Source organism: Camelus ferus, chromosome 7 (assembly GCF_009834535.1).
Source record: "Camelus ferus isolate YT-003-E chromosome 7, BCGSAC_Cfer_1.0, whole genome shotgun sequence".
Classification (NCBI taxonomy): domain Eukaryota; kingdom Metazoa; phylum Chordata; class Mammalia; order Artiodactyla; family Camelidae; genus Camelus; species Camelus ferus.
This window is the reverse complement of record NC_045702.1, coordinates 67,583,361-67,599,941: the sequence shown is the minus strand read 5'-3', so window position 1 is coordinate 67,599,941 and position 16,581 is coordinate 67,583,361.

The window sequence follows — 16,581 nt, the reverse complement described above, 5'->3', positions numbered from 1 at the left end:
AACAGGGACTCGATAATGTTTGAAAGTTTTGTTAGCCTGCTACACTTCCCTATGTCTTTTTATTCATTTTTATTCCCTATTGTGTCCTTTTGTTACAGAACAAAACTCCCTTATTTGATAACAACTGCATTTCACACTGAATATCCTAAAAAGGAAATTAGTTTCTTCTAACATTTTTGTCTACCCCAGTACCTTGAACGTGGTTTTTCTTAAAAACAGTTTTGACCTATGGTTCCTGGCCCCCCTCCATATAGAATGCCCTTTTTAATCCTTTTTTTCGCTTTTACAATTTGAGCTCAACCAAGTTTTGATAGGAAATTATTCTCCCAGAAGCCTTTCTTTTAAACACAAAAGAATAGAGAAAATTTTTTCTTATATGTTTGAGAGTAATTCTGTCAGTAAGACTCATTTAGATCTTATTGCATGGTGGTGCATATTGTTATTATTAATTTTTTGCATATATTTTATCTACACAACTAAAACTAAGTTCCTTGAAGTAAAAGGACCATACTATATTTCTCTTTTTATTCTTACCAGAATTCAACTATGAATATACTATGTTAAGATTTCAGAGTGAGGGAGGAATCAGGTCTATTCAATGTGTGTCCTCAGCCTGTAACAGTTTCTGGCACAGAGAATAAATTAATTAATAAATAAATTAATTAATATTACATTCATCCATGATAAGTATACATTCTTATGATGTCTGTCAGCCTGTGTGTATTTATAAATGTGTTAATATAATTATGCAAATTTGATAACTTGATTTTTTAATTTGGGGATGTTTTCTGAAATGGCACTTTTTTTCCCTCTGAATTTACTTAGTCTGCTTTAAATTACTATGAGAAAAGGAGCTCTTTCATTTCATTTCTAAGCCACACAGTGATGAGCATTCTTGAATTTATTTCTCTATTTCTTGAAACCACAGACCTACAGATGACTTTGAGTCAGATCCAAAATCTCCGGGCACTTGAGAACACATGGGGCAGGCCACAGTTCGTGGGGAGTTCTGTAACCACAGGCACATGACAGCTAGAAATTAGCAAACCAATTTGGCTGGAAAGAATTGAGCCATGTCTTTGTTTGAACTGAGTTTACTGACTCTTGTGTATGCAATACCCCTTGAGCTGAAATTCTTAAGAAAATATTGGTAAATGTCAACCAGATTCATTGATTTTTTTCCTTTTGTGTACCTCTTTACAAGCCCTCATGATATATGTTCTAGTCAAAATAATCAGTGGGTTTCTGTGAAGTTGTTGAGGGGTAAAACAGATGTGGCTAGTATTGCCAGCATAGCTGAAAGAGGAAGGACCTCAAGTCTCCGGAGAATATCTTCCATTTCTAAGAAGATTTGCAGAGTAGTTCCACAAGCCTGGGAGCTTTGTATACCATTTAAAAAAAATGTGAGTGCTTGTTCAGATGGGTTCCTGACTATCACAGTATTAGCAAATTTTATTACTGAAAAATAATAAAAGACACATATTCTCTGATGGGCTTGATTATTTCTCTTTTTGACAAATGAATGACCGCAGAGGGAGCCTGTCAACTTTATTATATGCCCTTTTTTTCACTTTTACTTGGCTTTTAGCAATTTGGAGGACAATTTTTTTTAGTTTCCACTACTTTGACCTCGTATTTTTCTCTCAGTTTTTCCTCATTTAGCTAATATCTGAGCACCTGCTTTGAAACCTTTTCAACTGATTTTCATTTCTATCCTCTTCTTTCTTAGGTGCCTTGTCTGTGTAGAAAGATACTCCAACACAGTGAAATCACACTAGTGAAATGACACTAGCAGTGCTCAGTGCAAATACACTTTCGTAGTGTGTGCATGATGCTCAGAATAAAATATGCTTATTATCCACCTAGCACCACATGCCCTACACATCTCATACCACATCCAGTCTGTCAGGTGGCAAACCACTCACTTGTCAACATTCAGTGCGACTATCTCTTCTCTTGCCGATCCTAAAATGGAACTATGTTAGGCCTGGCCCATTCAGGAGAGGAACTTAAGGGTAGCTCTTTATTCAAGCACTAATTGTGATCTCAGGAGCACTGATCTTTCACGTTTCACAGCTAATGTGACACCCCACTTAACAGGCCTTCTTTCTTCTGATGTGGTAGCAATTGCTGACCTTCGCCTCTACCTTAGTTACAATTTCCAGAAAAGGGTAGATAATTGAGCAAATTACTCACTACAGTTAAGCCAAACTCATTCATATCTGACCATATTTTATACTTTTGGTCTGTTTAGGATTGAGCTGTCTTGGATTAGCTATCTACCACTGACCCAGTCAACAGTGACATAAAGCATGACCAGCCACATTGCAAGTGCAGTGGTGGGGCAGTGCCCCTGACTTGAGAGTGTGGGCACAAAACAGGACAAGTATTGACTGGCATCTCCATTACTTTCCCTGTCTTGAAGCAGTTAACACATGACATCATTCCTGTACATTTCCAAAAGCGTTCACCCCAAACTATCCAACTAGAACATATTTATTCATTCAGTGTTTATTAAGTACCTAATATATGTTAGGTGAATTTTGTCTTTATTATATGAAGATAAATTAGGGATATAGAGCTGAATAAGACCAGAAAACAAAACAAAACAAAACTCTTGCTTTCAAGCTGCTTATGAGAGCTAGATACTATTGATTACTTATTGATATTTTGATTAATATTGATATATAGATAATTTATTGATAAATTAACAAATGCATAATCAAGGAGAGTTGAAAAAATGGGAGCCATGAGGGAAGAGAGGTAAACAGATGAAAGATCACATAAGTTTCTGTATCTGACAATAGGGAGTTTTAATTTTACTCTAGTTACAATAGAAAGCCTTTGGAGATTTTAAAATTCAAAAGTGCATCATGATCAGATTCCAGTTTTAAAATAATCACTTTGGCTGCTGCCTGGAGAATGTACTCTGTGGGATGAGGAATGGAGACTGTGTGGGCCAGACAAGACTGCTGGCCTGGTCTAGGTGACACATGATTGTATTTTGAACTACGCTTGGAGCAGAATGTGATGAAAATAAATTGCATTAGAGATTTTAAAGGGAGAACCAACAACATTTGTGATTTTCTGAGACAGGGAACATTTGCAAAGGAATAGATTTGTCGGGAGAATTTCTAAGGGGTTAAGGGTAAAATACTTTCTATTTTAGCCATGGTAAATTTGAGGTGCCTACTATATACCCAAGAAGAGATGTTGAGACGGCATTTGCAACAAGAACAGTGAAACACAGTAGGTAGAGCTAGACTGGACTTAAAGATTTGGGATTCAGACCTTCTTGATGTGTTTTAAAACCATAAAAGACAATTTAGGTAGAGTAGAGAAGGCTGACATTTGGTTAATTTAGAGACCAGGTAGGAAGACTAGTGAAGGAGACTAAGAAGATATGTCTCATGAGGTGCGAGAAGATACAGCTAGACCTTATTTTCTTGGAACCTAGAGCACAATTCTCATACTTAAGGGTACATGAGAATCTCCTGAAAAGCATGTTAAGTTACACTGCTGGCCCTGTACTCTCAGTTTCTGTTTCAGTAGATTTGAGAAGTGTTCCAATAATTTGCTTATTTTATAAGTTCCCAGATATAATAGAGGTTCAGGCTACATTTTTCTATGTTTGAGTCCTGGCAGCTTTTAAGCCTTACTCCTGTCTCTTCCTCTGCTGGCTACATCTAAGTAAGCAAATAAGAAAGCCTAGCTTCTATGCATTTTGGTTCTGGTGAGAGGTTCAAACCTCGAAAAACTTCACCTGTGTGAGAGAAACTTTACCTGGTATCACCCCCTAACCATGTAAAAATCCTAGGCTAGTCTTCTTTTGTTGTTCTCATGAGCCATTTTTCTACCTGCTTCAGAACCATTTTGACCTCCCTAGAAAGACGTTATATGAGTGATAAGCCTTTTCATGGCCTCTTAGTATGTGTGGGTGGCATCGGCAGTCTTGAATATGAACCAGACGTTGGGCAGTGTCTGTCCTGCTGCTTCAGGGTCGTTGCAGGTGATGCTAACACTAACAATGAAATATCAGAAAGACAATTTAAGGAAACAATCCTATTTACCATCACATCAAAAAGAATAAAATACCTAGGAATAAACCTACCTAAGGAGGCAAAATATCTATACTTCAAAAACTGTAAGACACTGATGAAAGAAATTGAAGATGACATGATGAGATGGAAAGATAGACCATGCTCCTGGGTTGGAAGAAACGATATTGCTAAAATGGCCACACTACCCAGGGGAATCTATCTATTCAATGCAATCCCTATCAAATTACCAATGGCATTTTTCACAGAACTAGAACAAGTAATTTTTAAATTTATGTGGAAACACAGACGACCCTGAATAGCCAAAACAATCCTGAGAAAGAAGAACGGAGCTGGAGGAATCATGCTCCCTGACTTCGCACTGTACTACAAAGCTGCAGTAATCAAAACAGTATGGTACTGGTACAAAAACAGACACAGAGATCAATGGAACAGGATAGAAAGCCCAGAAAAAAAACCTATGCACTTACTGTATGACAAAGAAGGCAAGAATATACAATGGAAGGAAGATATTCTCTTCAATAAGTGGTGCTGAGAAAACTGGACAGCTACATATAGAAGTAGCATTTTTTTTTTTGTTAAGGCATAGTATTTCTATTCTGATGGAATGATCTAATATAAAAGGAAATTATGTAATAGAGAAAGAGGATGCTTGTTAGTAAAGTCCTTGTGAAGTGAGAGATACAATCATAGCACAGCTGGTTTATCTTTAGACCAGAAAACGTGGAATTCTTACATCATATGAGAGAATTTCTAACCTATGGATTAGAGGAGGAGAACAAAGTAGGTCTCATCTGATTGCATCTGTTTTCCTTATGACATATAAGCTGAGATTATCAGTTCAGTAAAGTTGAAAGGATTATAGAGAAACAGTCATTGGAAGACTGGGAAAATTATTTTCTAAGGGATCTACTAGGTTTCTTTTTCCCTTTGGCAGTGACGGGTACTTACTGAGATGCATAGTCAATCATAAGTTTAAAAAAAGGCCACGTATTGGGAGTATTGAGTAATAGGTTATGATTGCAGATCTTAAGTCAGACATCCTGGGCTCAGGATGCTGGTTCTACTGCTTATTATTTGTGTGACCTTGAGCAAAATACTTAACCACTGAAAAGGCTTGCTGCCTCTTAAAATATTAATTTGACATGGGAACATATCAGCAGTTAAAGGTCTGAATACTACTATATGAAACAACTTCTTGGTCTACTGAAGGTACCTAATTTACTGTTTTATCTCACTTTAATACTGGGCCTATGGCAGACTAGTCTAAGTCCTGTTTCAGAAGTGGGTAGCCCAGTGACTCATTATGAAATAAGCATTGGATTTGTTCCTGGAAGAGTAGGACTCAGTCCAGGAAGACCATGGTAAGAAGAAGGTCATGTTCTTGATTTTGTCAAACCTTCTCATCCCTGCTCCATTGGTTTTGTGCCATCAGGGAAAAGAAGGTTGGAGAATGAAAAAAATAATCAACCATCTTTGATAGTTTAATCAATTCTTTGTTAAAATTCTTTTCTCCAGTGAAAGCTCTCTGGTGAGCATTAAATGTGATCAAACAGTCTTTTCCCAAACTTCAGTTTTATCTGATCTTTCCGTGTTGCTACTTCCAAATCAATGACCATCTATCTAATCAAACTACCTACCTGCAGAGCCAGCTGCAGCGACATGTGATCTCTTCGCACAGACCTCATCCTGAAAAGGGCCCCATGCTTTGTTTAATGCTGTGCTTTCACCTTCTTGAAATTCTTTTGCCTTGAGTTAACTGAAATTTGATGGAACAGTAGAGCTTGAATGTGAGCAGAGGAGACACACTGGGTGGCAGAGCACTCAGACGGCTGTGATCTAGCAGCAGTCAGCACCTGCTGGCTCACCTGTGGGCACGGTGGGTGGAAAGCATGAATGCAGAGCACGTGGAAGCAAATGCCTTGGGACGGTTTAGGGCACCATGGGGACAGCCAAGCAATGATCTGAGACCAGACTGAAGTAGCAGTGTGTACAGCAGCCGAAACATTACCAGCAGCCGTAGCTATGGGAGGGAGGAAGGGTTCTGCACGGGTTTCTGGACCTGAATTGTGAGGCTGGCTTGCTCATCTGTCTCCAGGGACTGTCCTAGCGGCATCTGCAGAAATATTAAATCTCCAGACTGAGTGCTGGTACTCAGAAACTGCTGCAGCCAAGCAGGATATAAAGCCTGTAAACTGTTGCGAAATACAAATTTACATATGGATATTGCAGTAAGGAATACTGGGAGTAATTAGAACGCTGCAAAGAGTTCACAATCTTCATTTTGATAACCAACGCAGTGTTGCAAAACAGATATCCACAGGCTTGGAAATAGAAATAAAATTTAAATATTATTGCATTATTAGAAAAGAACATTATTTTCAGCTTTAGATGAATCTATTTTGTAACAAGGAAGACAATTTTAAATTAAATCACTTTCTTGAAATTGAAGATACAGAAATAGAATGGATTTTGAGTTATGTACAAACCGTGAAGTTGCTTTGGTTTTTATATGGTCTCCACAAGTTACAGGAAATATCACAGGAAACATTAAAATGCTATTATATACATTTACATTTAAATTAAATTCAGACTTCCAAGAAACTGATTTGTATGAAAAGTTAAGTCTTTCTGGAATAAAATTCCTTGAGAAACATCAGATCCAGATGTGCTAAATTTCATATTTAAAATACTTTATTAGAAATCAATACCAAAATTATCACAGCCCATAAAACATTCTTATCAGTTCCAGGAACAACTGCATCAGCAGTAAGACATTTTCCAAAATTAAAAATTATCAAAATTTTATTTTCGATCCTGCATTTATGAAGAGTGATTGATGCTGTCGGTTATATCAGTTGTAAATAAAATTGCTATAAATGTAAATTTTGATGATCTAGTAAATGAATTTACAGAAGAGTGAGACCAAAATTTTATAATCAATTAAAATCAAGATGCTACAGTAAAAATTATTATTTGTGATGTTATATAACATATAGCACAATATTCTGCAGTTTTAAAATTAATTTTACTTTTCATGTAGCACTGATGTCCCTATTATGTTTAGAATTATAGTTAGTAATAAAATCTTTTAAAGAAAAAAGTTTTATATTTTTTGTACTTTTAATAACAAGGTAATAAACAAGGGGCCCCACCTGTTTATTTTGCCTTAGGCAATGCAAATTATACGGCTGGCCTCACACACTACTCAGACATTATTTTAAAACCCATCTCTGGTTATCCTCTCACTCAGGCAGAATAAACTTTGTAATGCTCTATTTGGAAAAATTTTTTGTCTTTTTCAAGACTAGCTCTGAGAAGGGAAGTGCTCCAACATATATATGAAATGTTTGTTGTCCATCAATTTCCACACCCAGCACCCAGACCCTTCTAAGTAATATTGCTAAAATTTTGATTTAGATGCCATGTGGTATACCATAGGCACCATATCCTTCCATAAGTAGTTTATGCCATACGTTTAAAAACTGTCAGGGTAGCCAGTCTACTAGACACCTAGAAAGCTATGCAATGGCCTGTAAAGATAAGCTGGGCTAGTTGGACCTGACTTGGAGTTTTGTTGCCATCACTTACCAGTTGTGTGATCTCACTCAATTCCTCTTGACCAAAGTTTATCTGTAAGATAACGGAGTTGTTTAAATGTCTTTTGAGCTCCTTCCAACTCTAAAATTTTACATAACAAAAGGGAATATTTATTTCCAAGTATTTTATCACAGTGATGACTGATTACTCAAACATAAATGTTACAACCCCCAAATTTGAGAATTATAGTTTTAAATGAAGTTAATATTGACTTACTTAATGGAGGGTGTCATTTGAGGATTGCATCATAGAACCATTACAGACCAGCGTCTTACAATTAAGTGGTCTAGTTTTACAGAGAGCATGTCGTGGCTGAAGGAAAGCAATAGGGAAGAACAGGATATACCATTGACAAATTTAGTTATAGTATTTTGCTTTGACACTCACTCCGCAGTTTGGCTTTTGTTATATAGACCAGTGACCCCATTTCCCTTCCCATTTTCTCACCTCTCCCACTTCCGTATGTTGAACTTAAATATGTTTCAGAGAGCATAATACCAAACATCAAAGATTTTTTCTCTTAAAATTTTTTCACTTAAGGTTACAAAACCTTTCTGAAATCTAGTACTACCACAATAAGAGAGTCTTGTGTTGGAGAAACTTCCTCATTTATCTTTATAGCATTGTAGAAAATGCATTTGTTGTACTAAAGGTGGAGCAACCAGTAATAACAAAGAAGTAAGTTTCTTCCTATTCCTAAGGTGTCACAGGTCATTTATTCAGTGTCTGATTGACAGATATTATGTAATATTATATGTCCTTAAGCAAACAAGCTCACTAATTCTAGGTAAAGAGGTCCAAACATTGCATTGTGTTTGTTTAAATAGTGTGGTGGAAATCAACAGCTCTGAGTAATTGATTGCTGTGGCCGCAATGCCTGCTTGTTTCTAGTATTCTTTGCAACTTCTGGGTCTGTTTATTCTGAGCCTACTCATTCTTTGTATCCAGACACTGCTGATTTCTGAACTGAGGTCAGGCTGTTCTTTCTAATCCAGCTTTATAAACAAGTGATGAGGAGATATGCAATCCTCCAGCATAGATCTGAAACTTCTAAAGTTCTGTGTGGGATGCCTGGCACACTGCACAGCACAGCCTTTGAACAAATAGATGGATTTCAGATCAGTCCAATTTTAAATTTGACTCTATATGATGGAGGAAACCATGTGGATAAAATTAGGAAATTTAGAATGTTAGAACAAGGCACTATTCTGGAATGGAAAGCACGCTATGCTGTAGTCTTCTTTTGGTTATGATGTTGGCCAGAAACCTTATTGAAATTAAAGGGGAAAGGCTGGGATGTAGTCATTTCGTCCCTTTTTTTTAATGCCATGTCATATTAAAACAAGAGAAGAAAAAAAATCTGCTTCAAATTCTGTCAATGGATAAATTACCATATTGTCTAATAAAAATCAGTAATAGAATTAATACTTTACAAATGAATATGACATCATTAAAAATGAATCACTGAAATAACACTTGTTTTTATCCTGAAATAAAAAGCTTTCAGTTCAGAATCATGTTATCCAAAATTATTTTTACACATACTCTATTTAAAACTTGAAAAATGTCATTAACAAGTTTATCACTGAGGCTGTCATCTTTTCTAAATATATTTCAATTTAATTATTATTAAAAACATTAACTGGGTTCACTTATTTCATAGTATAGTCATGAGGAACAATTATTAACATTTAAAATGCTTTAATAGAATTCACGTGAATGTAAAAATATGCCTATCCATTTTGCTACTAAGCTTATCAAGTTACAAAATCGCTACTAAAAATTAACAAAATTATATTATCATCTTCAATATCTACTTGCCCTAGATTGAATTAGGGTCATTAAAAAATCTTAAATCTGCACATTCAGTTGGTATTTATATACAGCTAGTTTCTTAGATCTAAGAATGTTAGATCTAAAAAATTCAAAAAGTTTTTCATAACTATTATTGCTTGGATTATGTCCCAAAATCCATATATTGACATCTTAACCCTTAATCCCTCAAAATGGGATCTTATTTGGAGATAAGAGTATCTTTGACATTTCTATTTTCCATGTCTACTCTATACCAGATCCTGATTCTGCTTCCCTGATCTCCACGGGTAATCTGACCACTCCTCCCGTGTGCTTACTTTTGATTAAAGATTTGGCCGTGCACTTCTCCCTGGAAGATCTTTTACTTTAGAAAACCCAGCTGAAGAAAGATGTGTGAACAGAGATGAGAAAGATGACAAGGATGGTAAGTTACCTGGAAGCACTGTCAAATGAAAAAGAGATGCTGAAGAAACTAGAGAAGAAATAAAATACTAAAAGGTGATAGTAACAGTTTCCAAATATTTGAAAAATTGGCACTCAGAAGCCAGAGTAAAGTTTTCTATCTCCTAAGAGGTCAAGACAAAAGGCAATGATTGCAAGATAAAGAACAATTAGAATTCACTTCAGTATAAAGTTCTTGATGCATCTTTAAATACCTTTCTTTACATTTTCAAGACTGACTTTATTTTATTAAATGCCTGTGATTCTTTTTAGTCCATAAAAGGAGATTACACTCTCTGGACTAAGATTCCAGAAGCAGTTGGAGTATGATATGTCATCGTGAGGAGCAGTTGTACCAACCACCAACTTCAATCTCTCAGCATCTTCAGACTCTCTTTCACAGCTGCCATCCCCAGCTCCAGGCATAGGGTATTTCAGCACATAACGCACAGTCACATCCATAGTCATGATGTGGAAACAAAGTACTATTTGGGTTCTTTTTCAACTTTTCAACTGTGGGACCACATATATACTTCTCCGAGTCCTTCTTCCAGAATCCTTTTCTCACCCCTTTCAGGATCTTATCTCCATCCTCAGGCATTTCTTCTCATGTCTCTCTTTCGCAGCCAGGTCCTAAACTGAGAAGGCATTTGGTGCTAAAGCACAGTTGCTGTTCATGAAAATTCATGAATGAGTTTTGAGTGATGTCTTCTTTTTGATTCCAGTGGTTCCCTGACTGATTCCTCCTCTAAAATCTTCTGTAATTCCTCATGTGAGTACAGCATCTGAAGTCCTGGTCTTCACAAAAATGTCCTATAGGATGGCCAGAAGATGATACGATTTTTGGAATCACAGGAGGTTGATAACCTTCATTAAAACATTTTAGCAGCGGCTGGTTGTTCAACTGTTAGGAATGTTGTAATTTATACACTAACAGGAGGTGGAAAATATATTATTTATACTTCTATAGAGAGTCTCTTGTGCCCCCTTAAAATTCTCTTTGCCTCAACTTTCATTAAAGACACTGCTCTATTGACAGTTTCCAACAGAACTTACCCAGGTTCATGTACGTATAACATAGAAGTGCCTCACCTCAAACTTCTTGCCCATGGCCTTCTTTGATGTTTCTACATGGGGCAACCAGGAATTCACTTGGCATTCTCCCCAGAATGTATATGGGGTGTGGGGTTATCATTCTTGATGCTTAGTCTTTATTTGGTATATTCCCCCTTCAAAAACAGCCTTTTGGCGGCAAGTTGATGACTTCAGACCCTCTCTATCCTGAAGAGAGAAGTCGCTCATTTTCACCAGAACTGACACCAAAGCTCTGTATGGGGTCGCTTTCCCTATGTACAGTGTATTTACAAGCATCACCCTCCAGATGCTTGCTGTATCAGCACAGTGTATTGCACAATATCGCTTCCTATCAAGGGACCCATTTTATGTCGACAGAGATGCAATAATAGGCACTTAACTATGGGATCTGCTGGTCTCGAGTATACCCCACCACCCAGAAGCAACTGACCTAATGAAATGATGAAATAGCCTAGTAAAATTTTGGTTTGTCCTCTGGGATATGAAATTTATCTGTATAATAGAAGCTTGTAATAGCAGGCTTACCCTGTACATTTCTGCCTAGGGCTTTTCTGTTCTCATGTCTCTTCCCTAAGAAGTATCTTTTGGAACAGTCTTTGAACATGGGGATAGGAACTGATAAATACTTCTCCTTTCTTCTGCCAAGTAAGTGTTCATGAAGTTTCTCATATGGCGCCAAGAAATCAAGTACCTCGTTTCCATAGTAATGGCCAATTTGATAACATAATGGCTCTATTTTCATTCCTGGTTCTCTTGCCCTATGACTCACTTCTGGTTCCTGGGATCACAGTCTCAAATAAACTGTTCATATATCATCCTTTGTCTCAGGCACTATTTTCAGAGAACCACAGGATAAGACAATATCTAATGTTCCTACCAGCTCTGGCGAAGTATCAGTTTTCCTAAAGGAACTTGCACTGTAAATCTGACCAACTTTTCCAGAATAGCCTAGCAGAAAAATCCTGGGTTCCTTTCTCTGAAATGAGCTGTCACTATCTGCTTTTGTTTGAAAAGCTGGGAGGGTACATTAAGTAACCTTTTCTTAGTATTTGGTTTAATGGGTACAGTTTTGTGATATCAATCATTTGTAAAGCAAAATAGAGCTCAATCAAAATGGACATGATTAACACAACAGAGCCCAGTTTAGACATTAGCATTTGGCAATAAGAATATGCAATCAAAATATTTGGCAAAGGCAGTTGCTGTGGATTCACGTAGATGAAAACAAGTTTTTCTTTGTGGTCATGAAAACCACAATTTTATTATTATAACGTAAATAACTTAGGCAAAAAGTCTTGGCAGTCATATCTGATTTACTATAGATAATCTATAGATCATTTTAATCCTTAAATAATTTTTCTTTCATTCACTCAGATATAAAAGCATGAGAAATTCTACCACTTAATCCTTTGATATGATGAAGCTTTGTCCATTCTGTGAGTGCTACCATCATGGAGGTGGACCAGATTTATGGATCTTGGCCACTGGTATGCCTAATTCGTTTGTCATCAACTGAGGCTGAGTTACTCTGTTACATTTAAATAAGTGCTGGAGTCTTAGGATTGTCACTTTAACATCCAATTTCTTCTATTTATGGAGTTTGAAAAGCTAAAAGAAAAAAAAAAAAACCCCAAGATTTCCCAGAGTCCTTTCCAGGTTCTGGATATAAAATATGTTTAACCAATTGGATATACTTGATGAAGATTTGGATGGCAAAACTGTGGTGACATTTACCTTCCTGTGACTCTTGACTATTACTGAAGGCTAGCAATGTGGATACATGGGGTTTCCCTATAGCAGTGTTCAGTGTCCCTTCTTTAGTTTCCTGGCCATGAGAGGTAGTTATAGAATAGCACTGCCATTTCTGGCTTTCAGCATAGCCCTAGTGGCAGCCTCAAAAGTCACTTCCTTAGTGGATCAGTGGGCTTTCATGTGATTGAAGGAGTGCCATCACAGAGATTAAGAGTACAGAGTGAAATCTATGTTTACATAAAATTATTTTCTTGGGAAAATACTGTGTTAAATATATTACTCAAAATTAAAGAAGTAAGGTCCAGGGTTGAAGTCCTGGCTTGTGTTTATTTTTAGATGACTTAGTGGACTTAGATGGATTTGGTGACAGAAAAAGAGATGACACTAACCTTTAGGCATTTGTGTGCTCTGAGCCTTAAACCGTGATGCTTTCTGTGGACCTTAAAAAAATCAACAACGTCTTTTTTTTCTTTTTCCAAATTGGAAAAAAAAAAGGTATTTGAATTTTATCTAACTTCAATTAAAATATATAAAAATATATTTTCAATTTAAATTGTTATCTGACTTTAATTTTTTTTAAATCTGTAAAAATACAAGATATGCAAGGTACACATTCTGATGTGTTCACATTCCTATCTCCCATTCAGTGATCTTCAACTCAGAGTAATATTCTAAGGGAAAAGGTTGATGTCCCCCTAGCAATCATTTGTTTCTCAGATGGATTCATATAATTCTAGATTGCTGGACTATTAAGGAAAAGTTTCTTATAGTCAGTGATTGTACTGGATGCTATAAATTCCTCACAATTCCATCAGTAGTCAGACATCATGGCTTATCAGCTGATTCTAACTTCAGGAGCAACTTACAGAATCTAGAAGCTGAGAATTTAAACCATACTGGACTTCTGATTTTCTAAATATTGGTTCTTCACTGACTTATTTTTTAAAGAATCCCCAAACAGTACCAAGTCTGTTAGCATTATTATCTGGAATCTATTAAGTACAACATGCATGAAAGAATTTTTTTAAATTGTATATTTTTCTGTTTTGGTGAGTGGTGAAAAAGCTGACTCTTAGAATACCTTTAGAGTGATATTCTTGTATTTTTATATTCTTTTATTGTTGCAGGGAAATATGGATTATTCTGTGGAATCACTCAACAGCTCACAATGGCATTTGAAATCATAGATAACACAACACATTTGTCTCTTAATCTTTTGTGCTACAGTTATTCCCATATTTCTTTATAGGAACATATTATTCACACATTTTTCATCATCTGTGCTCTTAACCATGGATCTGCATGGCATAGAAATGTATAAATTATAATAAACTTAATGGCACAGATGTCTCAAAGAGATGTGATCTTTAAAATGTAATAAAATTATTTTCAGACTTCATGAAGAGTTATAGATTTCACTGAAATGATTGAGAAGAAATTAAATATTTATTCTTAATTAGAAATCTCTTTATCTGCCTCTGACAGGCTGTTTTGATGCCAAAAAGGGATGGAAATGAATAAATTTTGAAAATATCACTCTGTCATTTGCCTGAAAAATTCCTTTGGGATGGAATTGAAAGTTTTAGTGGTTGCTCTTGAATCACAGAGGTGATGTATGAATACAATGGGTTGAATGACTAATGCATTAATGTCTCAAAGACAGACAATGGGGATTTTAGCAGAACTAGCTTCCAGGTGTTGGAGTGCTTCCTCCCTCTCCCTTCTCCCCCGTGAATGCCTCCACACACTTTTATGAAGGCATCTACCTATTACTACAAGTTCATGAGGCAATTGTTTGCCAGGAAATTTTTGCACTTAAGGGGACAGAAGAGACAACAAAGAAAAAAATATCTGGCCGGAAAGAGCAAATGCCATTTATCCCCTTTATCTGCTGCTCTTTGGAGACATTCACAGGATAGTGCAGTCAAACAAATGCTTTTTCTTGTGTGCCAAAATTTCTCCAAGAGAATATTTCATTCAACATATGGCTTTGGCTTTGCCTGTCAACCAGCTTTCTTACTCCACCATTTTTCCTCGTTTTTAAAAAACTAATTGTTACATAATTCACAAGGGAATCAAGCCAGGTTTTTTAGAGTTTCTTCTTTGTGTTACTAATCTGTTCACAAATTTAATTGATACATGCTGATTCTTTTCCCCCTTACAGCTTAACTCCTTGAAGGCTGCCTTCTACTCCTGCCCTAAGCTCATAAATACTTCTTTCAAGTCAGTCAGCAGTGTGTTTTGGGGACAAATCCCTTTCCATTTGCATATTGTGATCCTTTTCTTAAGCTCTTGTCTCAGGTTTTAGTTTATGCAACATATTTATTTTGGCTCTTTTTCTGCTTTCCTGTCTTTTCCTCAAGATTGCATCTGTTTTCCACCAACTCCTCAGTAATGGTGTTTCCACAAAGTGAGCATTCTCCTTTGTCACTGTCATCTTCATCATATGCTTCCATGATTTCTTCCATCATAATTTTGAAGTGACTCTGAAATTGTATACTTACTGCTATTCGTTTTTCCCTAGGTCAATTATGCATTTAAAATGTATATGATAATTACATATAAATGACCCATTGGCATCTCAAATTCAGTGTGTCCTACACCAGTCTCAACATTGTCATTCTCTGTGGTAAGCAGATTTCTAAGATAGGGCTAATATCCCCACTGCTAATATCCCCTGGTCTACGTACCCTGCGTAATCTCTGGGACTGTGAATACCGTATGAATTCACTCATATGATTGAGTTATATTTTATGGCATATTTGATTTTAAGAAAGGAAGATTATTCAGATGGATCTAAGCTAATAACATGAAACCTGGAAATCTGGGTCTAAGTGTCAGAGAAGAAGGGATCAGAGAGATTTGAGGCATGAGAGGAATTAGGAGCAAGAGAGATTCTTTGTACCTAGGTCTGAATTTGGAAGGGGCTGCGTGACAGGGAGTGGAGGCAGCCCTTAGAAGCTGACATTGGCCCCTCCTGACAGCCAGCAAGGTAGTGGAGATAGTCTTACAACCACAAGAAATTGAATTCTGCCAACTATCTAAATGAGCTTGGAAGTAAAAATTTCCCCAGATCCTCCAGATGAGAACTCATCCTAGAGGGGACCTTGATTTCAGCTTGATTGTACTTTGAGGATAAAAACCAGCCATACTGCAGCTAAACTTTGGACCCATACAAGAATGAGGAGGAGGAGCAAGGGCAATGTCAGTAAATGTCAAGTCCTTTAGCCAGAATGTTTTCAAGTGAAACCTTAAGTTGGTTATGTGGAGCAATGTATTTTAAGCATCAAAGTAGAGTGATTAAGCGCACAGATTCTGTAGTCAGCCTGGCTTTGAATCCCACTTTTTCATCTCTTTGCTTTATTTGGAGACAAGTTATTTTTCTCTCTATGATGCAGCTCTTTATGTATAAAATGAGGATGTTAATAATAGCACTAACCTCATAAGATTATTTGAGAATCAAATCAATTAATATAGTAAGTACTTAGAGCAGTGCCTGGTCCATGGAAAGCATTGAAAAAAAATGTTAGCTGTATTTTTGCAACCTAATTTTTAAATTAACTGTAGCAAATGTATCTATTTCATACCCTAAATCACTTAGCCTAATATCTTGCTTCGAGTATGTACTCAATTCCTGATTGTTGAATAAATGATGTTGGGGTGGATACTTTTCCCACCAGGCCTAGCCATTCACCTATAATCATCCTGTGGCTATAAGTTAACTATCCTGGGAGATGCTTTAATATTTGAGACTCTTGAAAGTGTGATGGAACAGGTAAATATATGGCTTCATATTCTCAAGAAATAAGTGAATTTTCCC